This window comes from Protopterus annectens, chromosome 5.part1, assembly GCF_019279795.1.
Source record: "Protopterus annectens isolate FY-2018-M chromosome 5.part1, PAN1.0, whole genome shotgun sequence".
NCBI classification, from domain to species: domain Eukaryota; kingdom Metazoa; phylum Chordata; order Ceratodontiformes; family Protopteridae; genus Protopterus; species Protopterus annectens.
In genome coordinates this window covers 631,814,990-631,828,384 of record NC_056736.1, presented here as the reverse complement: position 1 = coordinate 631,828,384, position 13,395 = coordinate 631,814,990, and the positions used below count along the sequence as shown (strand labels likewise).

General features: G+C 48.1%; 1 protein-coding gene across 3 annotated transcripts in view; it reads left to right on the top strand.

Moving 5' to 3' along the window:
- Positions 1–13,395, top strand: part of USPL1 (ubiquitin specific peptidase like 1) — a 1,186,769-nt gene that overhangs the window by 525,141 nt on the left and 648,233 nt on the right. The gene's annotated exons all lie outside the window — the stretch shown is intronic.

Sequence of the window (13,395 nt, the reverse complement as noted above, 5' to 3'; positions counted from 1 at the left end):
TAAGCATCTTCAAGAGTCGTGTAGTGTATGCCACGCTTTTTCTTCTCGTGTCCTCCAAGAGAGGAAAAATAAATTAATATTGAAAGGGATGATCTCCCCTTCCTTTGAGGAGGTCTTATCATCTTCCCCCTCCCCCAGGAAGAAGTCTTCGGCTCCAACCAGTCCATCAGAGCAGACAGCAAAGAAATCAAGGCAGGCTTCTCCGTCGGCTCCACGGACTTCGGAGCCGAGGTCGGAACGGTCTGCCTCTGTGCCTCCAGCCTCGACTCCTCTGTCCTCGGAGCCGAGAGCTCGAGCATCGAGAGGTGGGTCACCTTCTTCGGCTCCAATGGTTTCGGAGCCGAGAAAGGTCGCACACTCAGACTCTTCTACCTCGGCGCCGAAGTCCCCGTCGGCTCCAAGGGAAATTGCTGTACTGGTGGAATCTCCCTCGGCGCCGATAATACTTGAGACTATTCGGAGCCGGTCCCCCAGTCTTTCGGAACCGGCGGAGAAGTCAACTCGGACCCGATCGGTCTCTTCTCGGTCCTCGAAGATGTCCGATTCGGATATTGACAGGGTACTTCAAAGGCTGTTTCAGTCTCCAGTCTTTCAAAAGTTAGTATCGGCTCCAGCCCAGTCGGCTCCGGAGCCGACTGTCCACCCTGTTGATGTTCTTCGTTTTCCATTGCTGCAGTCCTTACTATTGGGGTATAGTCCGCGTCCAGTCGGCCCGAATACCAGAGTATAAGGCTGACGTCGGTCATGGCGCCTTAGACTGACGTCAGTACGTCAGGGTACTAATGCGCATGACCGACGTCATATCCTCAGTCTTTTTTGCCGCATGGTCCGATGCAGAAGCAGTTTTGCGAGTGCAGGTTGGCGTTCTGAAATATTTCCGAAACCGGAGTTTCAGACCGAAACAGAGTTGGCTAAGTACCCGTTGGGGAACATTTTGGTTTTTCTTGCCTCAGTATTTTACCGGATGTCAGAAAAAGTGAATAACTGTATTTCTTGTGGGAAACAGATACCTCATAGGGATTACCATACCTTGTGTATACCTTGTTTAGGGCCTGAGCACGACGTTGTTGGTTGCCGCTCTTGTGCTAGGTTTAACAAACGCACTATTAAGAGGAGGTTAGACTGTGCCAGGTTAGTGTTTGGGAAGCGTTGCAATTATAAAATGCCGCCGGATGCTCCGCGCCGCTTCGTCCAAGAAGCGCAAGGACAAATTAGTGAAGCCTAGGGTTGATGAACCGGCAGTCCCGGACGTCGGTTCTTTAGAAGGCTCAGTGGAGCCAGAGGTTTTGCCAGGAGTTTCCATGGAGTCTCAGGCAGAAACTTTACTATTACAGGATGTGCCTTCTCAGGAGGTAGGCCAGGCTGAGGGGCTTCTCAGGTAACTGTTCTTCCCTCTCTTCCCAAGGTAGTTAGAGCTTCTCCTTCTGTTGCCAAAACTTCTTTGAGAGGTAGGCCTAGTTCAGCTTCAGTGGGGCTTCTCCTAGCATTTCGGGTTCTGTACCTAAGAAACATATGCTTAAAATGGCAGAAGATTTGATTACTTTGATTAGAGGTTCTATGCCCCGCCTGATAAGAGGCCTAGGGTGGAACCGAGTTTGATAGTTTTGAACAATGTTCAGAGGCTTCAGAGTCTTCTGCGGAAGACTTGCAGGAGTATCCTACTTATTCTGATTCTGATGTGGATGATTCCACTCCTACAGCTTCTCCTCCTGAGGATTTCTCATTTTCAGAGACTCTGCATTCCATGAGGGAGCATTTTAAATGGGAAGGCCAGGATTACTCTGATTCCAGGAAAAGGCTTAGGGAATTCTTGTTTGTGCCCCAGCATAGGCCCTTAGCTATTCCTCCTGTGTTGAATGTGGTGGAAGATGTTTTTGCAGAGGCTTCCCTGAACCCTGACTCTTTGCCTCCTGCTCCTGTTAAACCTGATAGGTATTATAGGGTGCCCAAGCTCATAAGTATTTGTTTAAGAGTCCTAGGGCGGACCCAGAAACTGTTTCTCAGGGGCCTAAAGGTGTTAAAGCTTCTGTGGTTAAAAATCCTGTTCCCACTGATAAAGAGGCAAGGGCTTTGGATAGGTGGGGAAAGAAAGTGTATACTTCTTCCACTCTAGCCATGAGAGCGTTGAATTGTCAGTTTCACATGCTAAAATATCAAAATTATCTCCTTTCACAATTGAAATCTAAGGTGGATGCTTTGGCGGAAGGTATTGAGTGTAAAGAGTTGCTGGATTTGGTTCATGTGTCTGAACAAGTGGGTAAGCATTCTTTGCAGTGTGGTTTTGATGCTGTACAGGCCTCCTCGAGGGTGGCTGCTACTAGTTCTGTTCTTCGCAGGCATGCCTGGTTGAAGGATCAGAATTTAGCTGAGCATGTTAAGACAAGGATTTTGGATGCTCCTTTACAGTCTGATGTGTTTGGATCGCCTGTGGAAGCACTTTTAAAGAAAATGGAGGACAAAGCTAAGTCTATGCAAACTGTTAAAGATTTTTTGCAGGTGCAGCCACCGATGTTTAGTAGAAATTGGCCTGCTAAGGGGTGGACATATCCTGCTTATGATTCCCAGTCTAGGGGTAGATCTAGACGTGGTAGGGGCAGGGCTCAAGGTTCTTTTAGGCCTAGATCAGGGAGTTCACCTGCTCAGACTTCTGGTGAGGGCAGGGGTCAGTCCTTTCGTAAACAGACCCAATGACCTGCCTTTTCAGCTGCCAGTGGATTCTCGTCTGGCAGCTCCTTTGGGAGGCAGACTGTCTCTTTTCAAAGAAAATTGGGATTTAATTACTCAAGACAGATGGGTGTTGGATATCATTCACCACGGTTACAGGTTTTATTTCCACACTATGCCCCCTTTCAAAGGCATGCCAGACGTTCCTCCTCCACAAAGAAAAGAGGCTCACAAGCAAGTTTCTCAGTTACTCCAGATGGGGGCCATTCAGCCAGTCCCTGTTTCAGAAAGGGGCCTAGGATTTTATTCTCGCCTGTTCCTAGTACCAAAGAAGGGGAACACGTGGAGACCAATTTTGGATTTATCTCTCCTCAACACTTATCTGGACATTCCCAAGTTCAAGATGTTGACGTTACAACAACTTTTACCTCTGCTGGGCAAAGATCACTGGATGGTAACTTTAGATCTCAAGGAAGCTTACCTTCATGTGCCTATAAGGCTAAGTTGCAGGAAGTATCTGCGGTTTCGAACTGGAAATTCTCATTATCAGTTCTCTGCATTGCCCTTTGGCTTATCTACTGCCCAGAGTATTCACAAAGGTTCTGGCTCCAGTGATAGCTTATTTCAGGCTTCTAGGAATTCAAATCTATCCTTACTTGGACGACTGCCTGGTTCTGGCTCAAGAAAAGGAAGACCTTCTACAGCATCTGGAATATGTTATAGCAGTGCTAAGATGCCTAGGGTATTCTGTGAACGAAATAAAGTCCAGTCTAGTACCCTCTCAAGACATGTGCTTTCTGGGTGTGAGACTGAATACAGCAGCCCAGATGGCCTTTTTAACCCCGGACAAACAAAAGAGTCTGTCACTTTACTTCCATCAACTATCTCATCAGTCCGTGCTGACTGCAAGGACAGTCCTTCAAGCATTAGGGTTCATGGCATCTTGTATTCTGGTGCTTCCCAATGCCAAACTGCATATGAGGAAGCTACAATGGTATCTCAAAATGTATGGACACAGCACTGCCAGGATTTGGACACTGTCATTCAAATAATACCTTGCCTTCAAAAGAATTCTTGTGGTGGGCTCAGGAATGTCACCTAAACAAGGGACTCTCTGTGACCCGGCCAGAGGCAAGTCAGATTTTAACGACAGATGCCTCGGACATTGCTTGGGGTGCTCATCTAAATGGAAAGTGGATACAAGACAAGTGGCCTGCCAGACTACAGCATCTACATATCAACATGAAGGAGATGTTAGCAGTCCAGTTTGCATTAATGGCTTTCAAGGAGTTACTTCTTCCAGGGCAGGTGTTGATTCTAACAGACAACACAACTGTCATGTGGTACATCAACAAGCAAGGAGGAACACATTCTTATCCTCTATGCAGGCAAGCAATGATTTTATGGGAGACTGCGCTAAGCTTGCAACTAACTCTTCAGGCAAGGTTTCTGCCAGGAGCACAGAACTCCTTAGCAGATGTGTTAAGCAGACAAATCATGGATCCCCACGAGTGGAAACTGGATCTTCATGTATTTCAGAAATTGACAGTGTCTTGGGGAACTCCAGACATAGATCTGTTCGCTTCTCCACTAAACCACCAGCTGCCAAAGTATTGCACAAAGGGGTTTCATCACACAGCTTGGAAAGTGGATGCTCTGTCTTTCAGTTGGAAAAACCTTCATGTGTATGCCTTTCCACCTCTGCCTCTTCTTCCAAAGGTACTATTAAAGGTCAGACAAGACAGGCCAAGGATGATTTTGATAGCTCCAGATTGGCCTCGGCAACACTGGTACCCACTACTACGGAGTCTGGTAAAGAAGCCTCCATGGCCTTTACCTCTGATTCCTCATCTGTTATCTCAGAGGGACGGTCATCTGCTCAATGTCAAGCTTCACTCTCTTCATCTAACAGCCTGGCATATTCTGTGTTGAAACACAGCAGGTCTCAACTTCCTCAACAAGTTTTAAATGTGATTATGGAAGCTAGAAGACCTAGTACAAGGAGAGTGTACGCAGAAAAATGGAAGAGATTTTTATTTTGGAGTACAGCAAAGAATTTGGAGATTTCTGAGCCTAATTTGAGTGTGGCTCTTCAATATCTTACTGAGTTATTGGACAAAGGTTTGTCCTTCTCTTCTATTAAGATTCATGCTGCAGCAATTTCAGCTCACTATGATTGTGACCCACCTTTGTTTTCGCATCCTTTGTTCAAGCAGTTTCTTAGAGGGGCAAAGAATATAAGACCGCCACGTAGAGCTCCTACTCCTGCTTGGGATCTCAATTTTGTGTTGGAAAAACTTACTCTACAACCTTTTGAGCCTGCAGCTACTGCTGAATTGAAATTCTTGTCATGGAAGACTGCTTTTCTGTTGGCTATTACTTCTGCAAGAAGGGTATCTGAGTTGCAGGCCCTTATGGCAGTAGAGCCCTTTTTGATTTTCCATACGGATAGGGTATCATTACGTACTAATCCTTCCTTTATGCCTAAGGTGGTTTCTAGTGTGGCTTTAAACCAAACTATTCATTTGCCTACGTTTTATGCAGACCCTCAAAATAAAGGGGAAAAGATTTTGCACACTTTAGATGTACACAGGCAATTGCGTTATTATTTAAGCAGGACTAAGAATTTTAGGCAGTCTCAGCAGTTGTTTGTTTCTTTTGCTTTGAGTTCACAGGGCAAGCCTGTGTCAAAACAAACTATTTCTAGGTGGATTGGCTTTTGCATTGCATTTTGTTATTCCCATCATGGCAAGGAGATTCCAGCTGGGATTAGGCCTCATTCCACTAGGGCTACTGCCACTTCAACAGCATTTCTAAGGGGGGTGGCAACTAAGGATATTTTGGAAGCAGCTACTTGGAGTTCAGTGCATACTTTCTCTAAGCATTATCACCTTCCTATCTACTCTAAGTCTAGGGCTGGTTTTGCCACAGCTGTTTTGCAAGGCATGTTGTCAGCTCCTACTTCTTTATGATTTGCCAGCCTCCCTTACCTCTGCTTTGGGATTCTACCCAATAGTAAGGACTGCAGCAATGGAAAACGAAGAACATAGTACAGTTTTGTACCTACCATAAATGTAGATGTTCGAGGATTCCATTGCTGCAGTCCAATTTACCCTCCCTCCTTCCCCTCTGTGTTTAGGGGTGGTTGTGTAGGTGAGTTTACATGTTTCTATTTTTGTATATATTCTTGTATATATTGTACATGTTTTTGGTGCAGGTATTTTGGGCCTTGTCTTTTTAGGGTCTTCTGACATCTGGGGCAAGAAAAGACTGAGGATATGACGTCGGTCATGCGCATTAGTACCCTGACGTACTGACGTCAGTCTAAGGCGCCATGACCGACGTCAGCCTTATACTCTGGTATTCGGGCCGACTGGACGCGGACTATACCCCAATAGTAAGGACTGCAGCAATGGAATCCTCGAACATCTACATTTATGGTAGGTACAAAACTGTACTTTTGGTTCCTCCTCCAACAGCCTCGGCACCGTTGGAGTCGGTGCTGGTGGAGCCGGTGGAGGTTTTCGGGTCGGCTCCGACCCTTACTCCAACCCCGACCTTCGGGTCGGAGTTCGGTACACGGACCTCCTCGGTCGGACCCGGGGGTGAGGTTTCGGGTCCGATGCTTTCGATTCCGAGCCTCCCTCTCGGTGCTTCGGCTGCGGGAGTGCCTTCTACTGTTGTGGCTTCGGGGGTCGGACCGTCCCAGGACTCTGGGGGTCCGGCCTTCAGGGCCATGAGGAGTGCTTTAGCCAAATCTTCCTTGGCTACCTCCACCATCTCTCTGGCACCTTCCCTTGGCATGGATACTTGTTCCTTTGTTGTCCCCCTGTCTCAGGACAGCGGAGCCCTGGAGCCTGAGGTCACCCCCTTTGGGGATTCCTCCCTTCCTGGGAGTCCTTCCGAAGCTTCTTCGGAGGAACCTCCCAGGAAGAGACAGTGTAAGAGGAAGTATGTCGACTCGCCTGATGAGTCTCTCACCTCAGACACCGACCTCGATGATGCGGAGGGGTCCCCCAAGTCGTCCTCAGATGATGTCTCCTTTGTGGACATCTTAGAAATCCTCAAACAACGAGGCGACTGGCAGTCCAAATCCCCTTCCGCTGAGGAGTCGGTATTCCTCAAGGCCTTCGGGGCTCAGCCTTCCGCCTCCTGGGTGTCTCCGCCCTTCGATGAGCTCTTGGATTTGATCTCTCGAAGGGCGTGGGAGCACCCGGATTCTGTGGAACCGGTGCCAGCTCGCCCTAATAAATTTTTGTCAGCCCCCCCAGAGAAGGAATTCTTATCCAAAGGTGTGGCCGTAGATGGCCCTGGTGGTGGCATCTGCTACCCAGCAAGATGTGGCAGAGGCTTCAACGTCCGTCCACCCTCCTAATAAAGAGTCGAGGAGTATGGATCGGTACGGGAAGCGCACCCTTACTTCAGCGGCCTTTACTTTAAGGTCTCTGAATTACCTTACACACTTCACCAGACTTCAGAGGGATCTGGTCAAGGAGCTGTCAGATACCGTCTCTGGTAACCTACCTGAGCAGTTGGCCCAGACTGTTAGCTCTCAGTTGGCTACCCTATCATCTATATCGAACTCATCCATGAGGCGCATTTCATATGCGGTCGAAGGGGCGAGTAGGGCGGCGGGTACAGGTGTTGCTCTACGGAGACAGGCCTGGCTCTGCCTGTGTCATTTTGCGGAGGCCTTCAAGTCTTCCTTTGCCGACGCTCCCTTTGATGGGTCCTCCTTGTTTGGACCCAAGGTAAAGGACACCTTGACCCGCTGTGAACAAGAGGGTAAGACTTTGACTGCCGTAGGGGCACGGTTTTCCACTCCCTTCAGGCCTTATCCCAAGGCTAGAAGAGTGGGGAAAATGTGGTTCCGCAAATCTCAGAAGACTTACCCTCACAGCAGGATGATCCCCCTTCTAGAGGCAGAGGAGGGGGCAATTTTTCAGGAAGACGCCGTGCCAGAGGCGGCAGGGGCCCCCGCAACACTGGAGACCGCGAGTCCTTTCGTGGCTCCTCAGCCTTCCAGCATCCCTGAAGGATTGCCCGATTGCGCCGCTCCGGAGCCAGTCGGGGGTCGTTTTTCGAGGCACCTAAAGGCCTGGGAGAATATCACCCAGGACCGATGAGTGCTCCGAATCATTGCTGGAGGTTACAACATTCCCTTTTCACAGCCCCCCCCCCTCGATCCCGAAAAATCCCGGACCCTCCACCCAGTCAACGGGATCTCGCAGCCTTCGAAATTTCAAAGCTGCTTCAAAAAGGAGTCATCCAACCGGTCCCCGAAGACCAGACCGGATTAGGGACTTACTCAAGATTCTTTTTGGTGCCAAAAAAGACCGGGGACATGAGGCCCATCTTGGATCTCAGCAAGCTCAACCGTTCTGTCAAGAAGTCCAAGTTCCGGATGGTCACTTTACAATCCATTCTCCCGCTGCTGGAGAAAGGTGTTTGGATGTGCTCCATAGATCTCAAGGACGCCTATTATCACATCCTGATAGATCAGGCGTCCAGGAGACATTTGCGCTTCAGCCTGGGAGACAGTCATTTCCAGTTCCGTGCACTGCCCTTTGGTCTCACCACAGCCCCCAGGGTGTTCACCAAGTGTTTGGCAGTGGTGACTGCTCACCTGAGAAGTCTAGGATTCCAGGTGTTTCCATATCTAGACGACTGGCTCCTAACTGCCACCTCCAGGTGTCTACTCTTACAAAACCTAGCAGCCACTATTTCTCTAGGCGACTCCCTGGGAATCACCTTCAATTGGCAAAGTCCGTGTTGCTGCCATCTCAGCGCATACAGATTATCGGAGTAGAGATAGACTCAAAGCAAATGCGGGTCTATCTTCCTACAGAGAGGATAGAAACATTACAATCTCAAGTCCGAGCATTGCTCTTCAAACGCCGAGCCCCAGCAAGGATGGTCCTACAACTGTTGGGTTCCATGTCAGCTACCGTTCTCCTAGTTCCCTTAGCAAGATTGCACATGAGGATTCTCCAGTGGCTCCTGTCAGTCCAGTGGTCATATCAGGATCTCCCTCTCAGTCACCTCATTATGATCACGGAGACGTGCAAACAGGACCTCCGTTGGTGGCTTCTTTCCTCCAATCTGGATCAGGGGCGACCCTTTGTTCCTCCACCTCCAGTGGCCACTTTGACTACGGACGCCTCCCAGACGGGGTGGGGGGGGGGGGCATTACCTGGGCAGGTCAGTCCAAGGCAAGTGGCACCCGACGAGAGTTCCCTACACATCAACATACTGGAAATGAGGGCGGTGCTTCTATCGCTGCAAGCACTACACAATTACCTCACCCAGGGCATGATTGCCGTTCAGTCCGACAACATGTCAGTAGTCTGGTACCTGAACAAGCAGGGAGGGACCAGGTCCTACCCCCTTTGCAGAGAGGCCATGAGAGTATGGGATTGGGTTGTTGCAACCAACCGTTTCTTGGTAGCAACACACATTCCGGGGAGATCCAATGTGTTAGCCGACCGACTGAGCAGAACTATTCTCTCCCCTCACGAGTGGTCTCTGAACGACAGAGTAGTAACTCAGATCTTCAGAAGATGGGGAACTCCTTGTTGCGACCTCTTTGCAACTCCTCACAACACGAAATGTCTACAGTTCTTCTCTCACCCTAGTTCCAGGGGGGGGGGGGGTTCCCAAGGACGCCCTAGTCCAAGCTTGGCCCACCGGCCTGCTGTACGCCTTCCCTCCGGTTCCACTTCTTCCCAGGGTGATCCAGAAGGCGATTTACTTGCGGTGCAAGATGATTTTAGTTGCCCCATACTGGCCTCGTCAAGTCTGGCTGCCCTTTCTTCGGAAATACGCACTGGATGGTCCATGGTTCCTGGACCAGGCTCCAGATCTCTTGATTCACCAGTCGGGACAGCTTCATCAGTCCCTTCATTCGTTGAGGCTAACAGCTTGGCTCCTCCACTTCCGACCATAGTCAGGAACCAGGTTTTGGACTCGGAAGTCATACATATCTTGTCCTCGGCCCACAAGAATTCGACTAAAAAAATGTATAACAGCAAATGGAAGAGATTCACCATTTGGGCCCAACTCCGGGGATTAGATCCTATTACTGCCCCGGTGTCTGAAGTTTTGAAATTTTTAGCCGCCTTATTCAATCAAGGTTCTTAGGTCTCTACCATCAAAGTTCAATTAGCAGCTATTTCTAATTTTCATGAAAGTATAGACCCACCTTTGATGAGCAATAAGTTGTGTAAAGCCTTCATGAAAGGTGCTGGTCTGCTACGACCTCCGATTTCTCATCCAGCTCCACCATGGGATCTTAATTTCGTATTAGGTGCTTTGACCTCTTCCCCCTTCGAACCGGCAGCAACTTGTGACTTGAAATTTCTTTCTTGGAAGACTGCCTTTTTGGTGGCAATTACATCAGCCAGAAGAGTTTCGGAACTTCAAGCCCTATGTGTCAAACCACCGTACCTGGTTTTTCATAAGGATAGAGTATTCCTCAGGCCTAATCCATCCTTTGTTCCCAAAGTTTGTTCTAGTTTTTGTCTTCAACAGTCATTGGAACTCCCAGTTTTCTTCCCAAACTACTCAGACAGAGCGGAATACATCTTCCATTCATTGGATGTTCACAGGCAGTTGCATTTCTACTTAGGACGCACCAAACACGGAAAACAGATCAGTTGTTTGTGTCCTTTTCGGACAATAAATTGGGCAAAGCCGTCACAAAGGTCACCATTGCCAAGTGGATCAGAGACTGTATCAGTCATACTTATCTTCTTTCTAATAGAGAGCTTACAACCACTGTGAAAGCTCATTCTACAAGGGCTATGGCTACTTCGACAGCCTTTCATTCCAAGCTTGCCATTAGTGACATTTGTGCTGCGGCTACCTGGTCTTCTCCTCACACCTTCATTCCTCATTACAAATTGGATGTGGCATCTCGGGGGCGAGCTTCCTTCGGTTCCACAGTTCTCAGGAGTGTTTTCCAGTGAGCCACCCAGGAATCAGGTGCTAGGGACGCTGTCCCATCAGTACAGAATGTAGGCGAGATAGGATCACACAACATCTTTTAGTTATGTACTTACCGTAACTTTAGATGTTTGGGATCCATCTCGCCTACATTTCTAATACCCACCCTCCTTCCCCCTGCCTTGGAGATCAGTAGAGACCGGACGGTTCAGTTTAGCCGTTTCATCTTGAAACACCTGGCAATGTTATTTCAACTGTCTATGACTGTGTGCATGTGTGCGGACAAACGAGATCTGGGGAAGTAGTGGTGGTGCATCCTAGGATATAGCATAGCTCAGCCAATTAGAGACTTTGCTCTATAGTATAGCGTGCCGAGTCGGAGCCGATGATCGGCTCCGAACCCGTCAGTACAGAATGTAGGCGAGATGGATCCCAAACATCTAAAGTTATGGTAAGTACATAACTAAAAGTTTCATATGTTAAAGTATCAGCAGCATATTATTGGATTTCTGAAATAGAAAATGATGATTCCTGACTGTGCTGAAAACAAGGATTTACAGGATTTAATGCATTCTGCTGAACAAGTGGGAAAACATACTTTGCAATGTGGATTTGATTCATTAGAGGCATCTTGCAGGGCTGCTGTTACTGGGTCTGTATTTAGAAGGCATGCTTGGCTCAAGGAGCAATCTTTGCCAGATCATGTTAAAGCTAAATTGCTGGATGCTCCCTTAAGTCATCACCGCCTGTTTGGCAACAAAGCAGTAGCACTTAAAAAGGTGGAGGAAAAAGCTAAATCTATGCAAACTGTTATACAGCCTCCAAGATTTAGTAGGCATTGGCCCTCTAAGAATTGGCCCTTTCCTGCCTCTTCCAGGCTTTTTCAGTCCAAACCCAGAACCAGCAGAACACCCAGGCTTCAGTCACAAGGTACGCACAGGACTAAGCAGTGGGGGGCTCCCACATCCAAATCCGGGAGTAGTAAGTCTCACCCGTATGGTAAACTGTCTCAATGACTTAACTTTAAAGCTTCCAAGCCCTTCTCAACTGACTGCTCCTTTAGAGGGAAAGCTTGCTCTGCAGGCAAAAAACTGGGAACTCATTACCCAGGACAAATGGGTTTTAAATATAGTATCCCAAGGATACAGATTTCGCTTCCGCACGTTATCAATCCCAAATGGCCAGATTTTACCCCCAAATCAGTGGGCAGAGGCTCAAAAGTAAATACACTCTCTTAAATATGAAGGCTATTCAAACTGTACCAGAAGAGGAAAAGGGACAAGGTTTCTACTCAAGACTTTTCCTGGTACCCAGAAAAGACAACTCATGGCGTACTATCCTGGGCCTTTCTATCCTCGACACCTTTTTGGTGATCCCAAAATTCAAGATGCTAACTCTTCACCAGAAGTTCATCGTGTTTCACTGTTGCAGTCATCACTCTTGGGTTATCCTGCTGGCAGGCTACCCTCAGTCGGCCAGAATTCCAGTGTCTAGGTCCAGCGTCGGTTGCTGTCGCCTCTTCCTTGACATCAGTGCGCCAGGGGTATAAAAGATGCAGCCGACGCCATTTTTTTCAGTCTTTCTTGCTGCATGGTGCCCGAAGCAAAAACAGTTTGCAAGTGCTGGTCGGCCAACTCCTGAGATTTTCAAATCCGAATTTCAGAACCGAAATCTTCATTAAAGCTAAGTACCCCGTTGGGGAAACATTTTTATTGCTCCAGACCAATGTCAGAAAAAGTTAACAATTGTATTTCTTGTGGGAAGTAAATACCTCATAAGGATTTTCACTCTTACTGTATTCCTTTCCTAGGCCCTAATCACAACGCTGCTAGCTGTCGGTTTTGTGCTAGATTTAACCAACGCACTTTCAAGCGTCTGTTCGATTTTGCATTTCATTACTGTGGCCGAAGATTTAATTATGTAATGCCGTCGGACCAGCCGACAACCGGAGTTTACAAAAAACACAAGGACAAGGAAAATGATAGGCATCTGAGGTCCAAAACAGACGACGAGGCCTCTGCTAGGTCAGTCGCTGGTTCGCCAGTTCTCAGTGAGGCGCTTTCGCAGCCCCTGGCGCCCGATACCTCAGAGCCACAGGCCGCTTCAGACTCCCACGTGGGGCCGACTGGGCTTCTGGATACTCAAGGTATTGGACACACTGAAATCATTCCCTCAGATGGGTCCGGAGCCGCTGAGCAGGCATCGACTTCTGAGGGTGTCTTCAGACCTACACAACTAATATAAAGACTTCTTCAGCTTCAAAGACTAAAGCAGCTCTAAAGACAAAGAAACAAGTACAGCATTCTCCTACTCAGACTTTCATGCCTAAAAAAACAGATGCTCAAAATGGCCGAAGACCTAATTACTTTGATCAGGGGCTCCCATCCCCCTCCTGATAAGAGGCCTAGGCAAGAGACATAGTATGATTCTTCTGATCAGGTTTCTTTTTCCTGTGATTCCTCTTCTGAACAGGATTACTCCATGCTTCCCTATGAGGATTCTGATGCTGAAAAATCTATTCCTTCAGCCTCTCCTCCTGAGGATTATTCTTTTGGGGAAACCCTGCATATCATGAGGGAGCATTTCCACTGGGAGAGACAAGATTATTCTGAATCTAAGAAAAGGCTCAGACTTTCTGCTACTTCCTCAGCACAGACCCCTTGCTATTCCACCTGTTCTAGACATTGTAGATGATGTATTTTCAGAGTCTGGCCTGTCCCCTGACTCTTTACCCCCTGCACCTGCTAAGCCAGACGGATACTACAGAGTCCCGGATTCTCATAAATT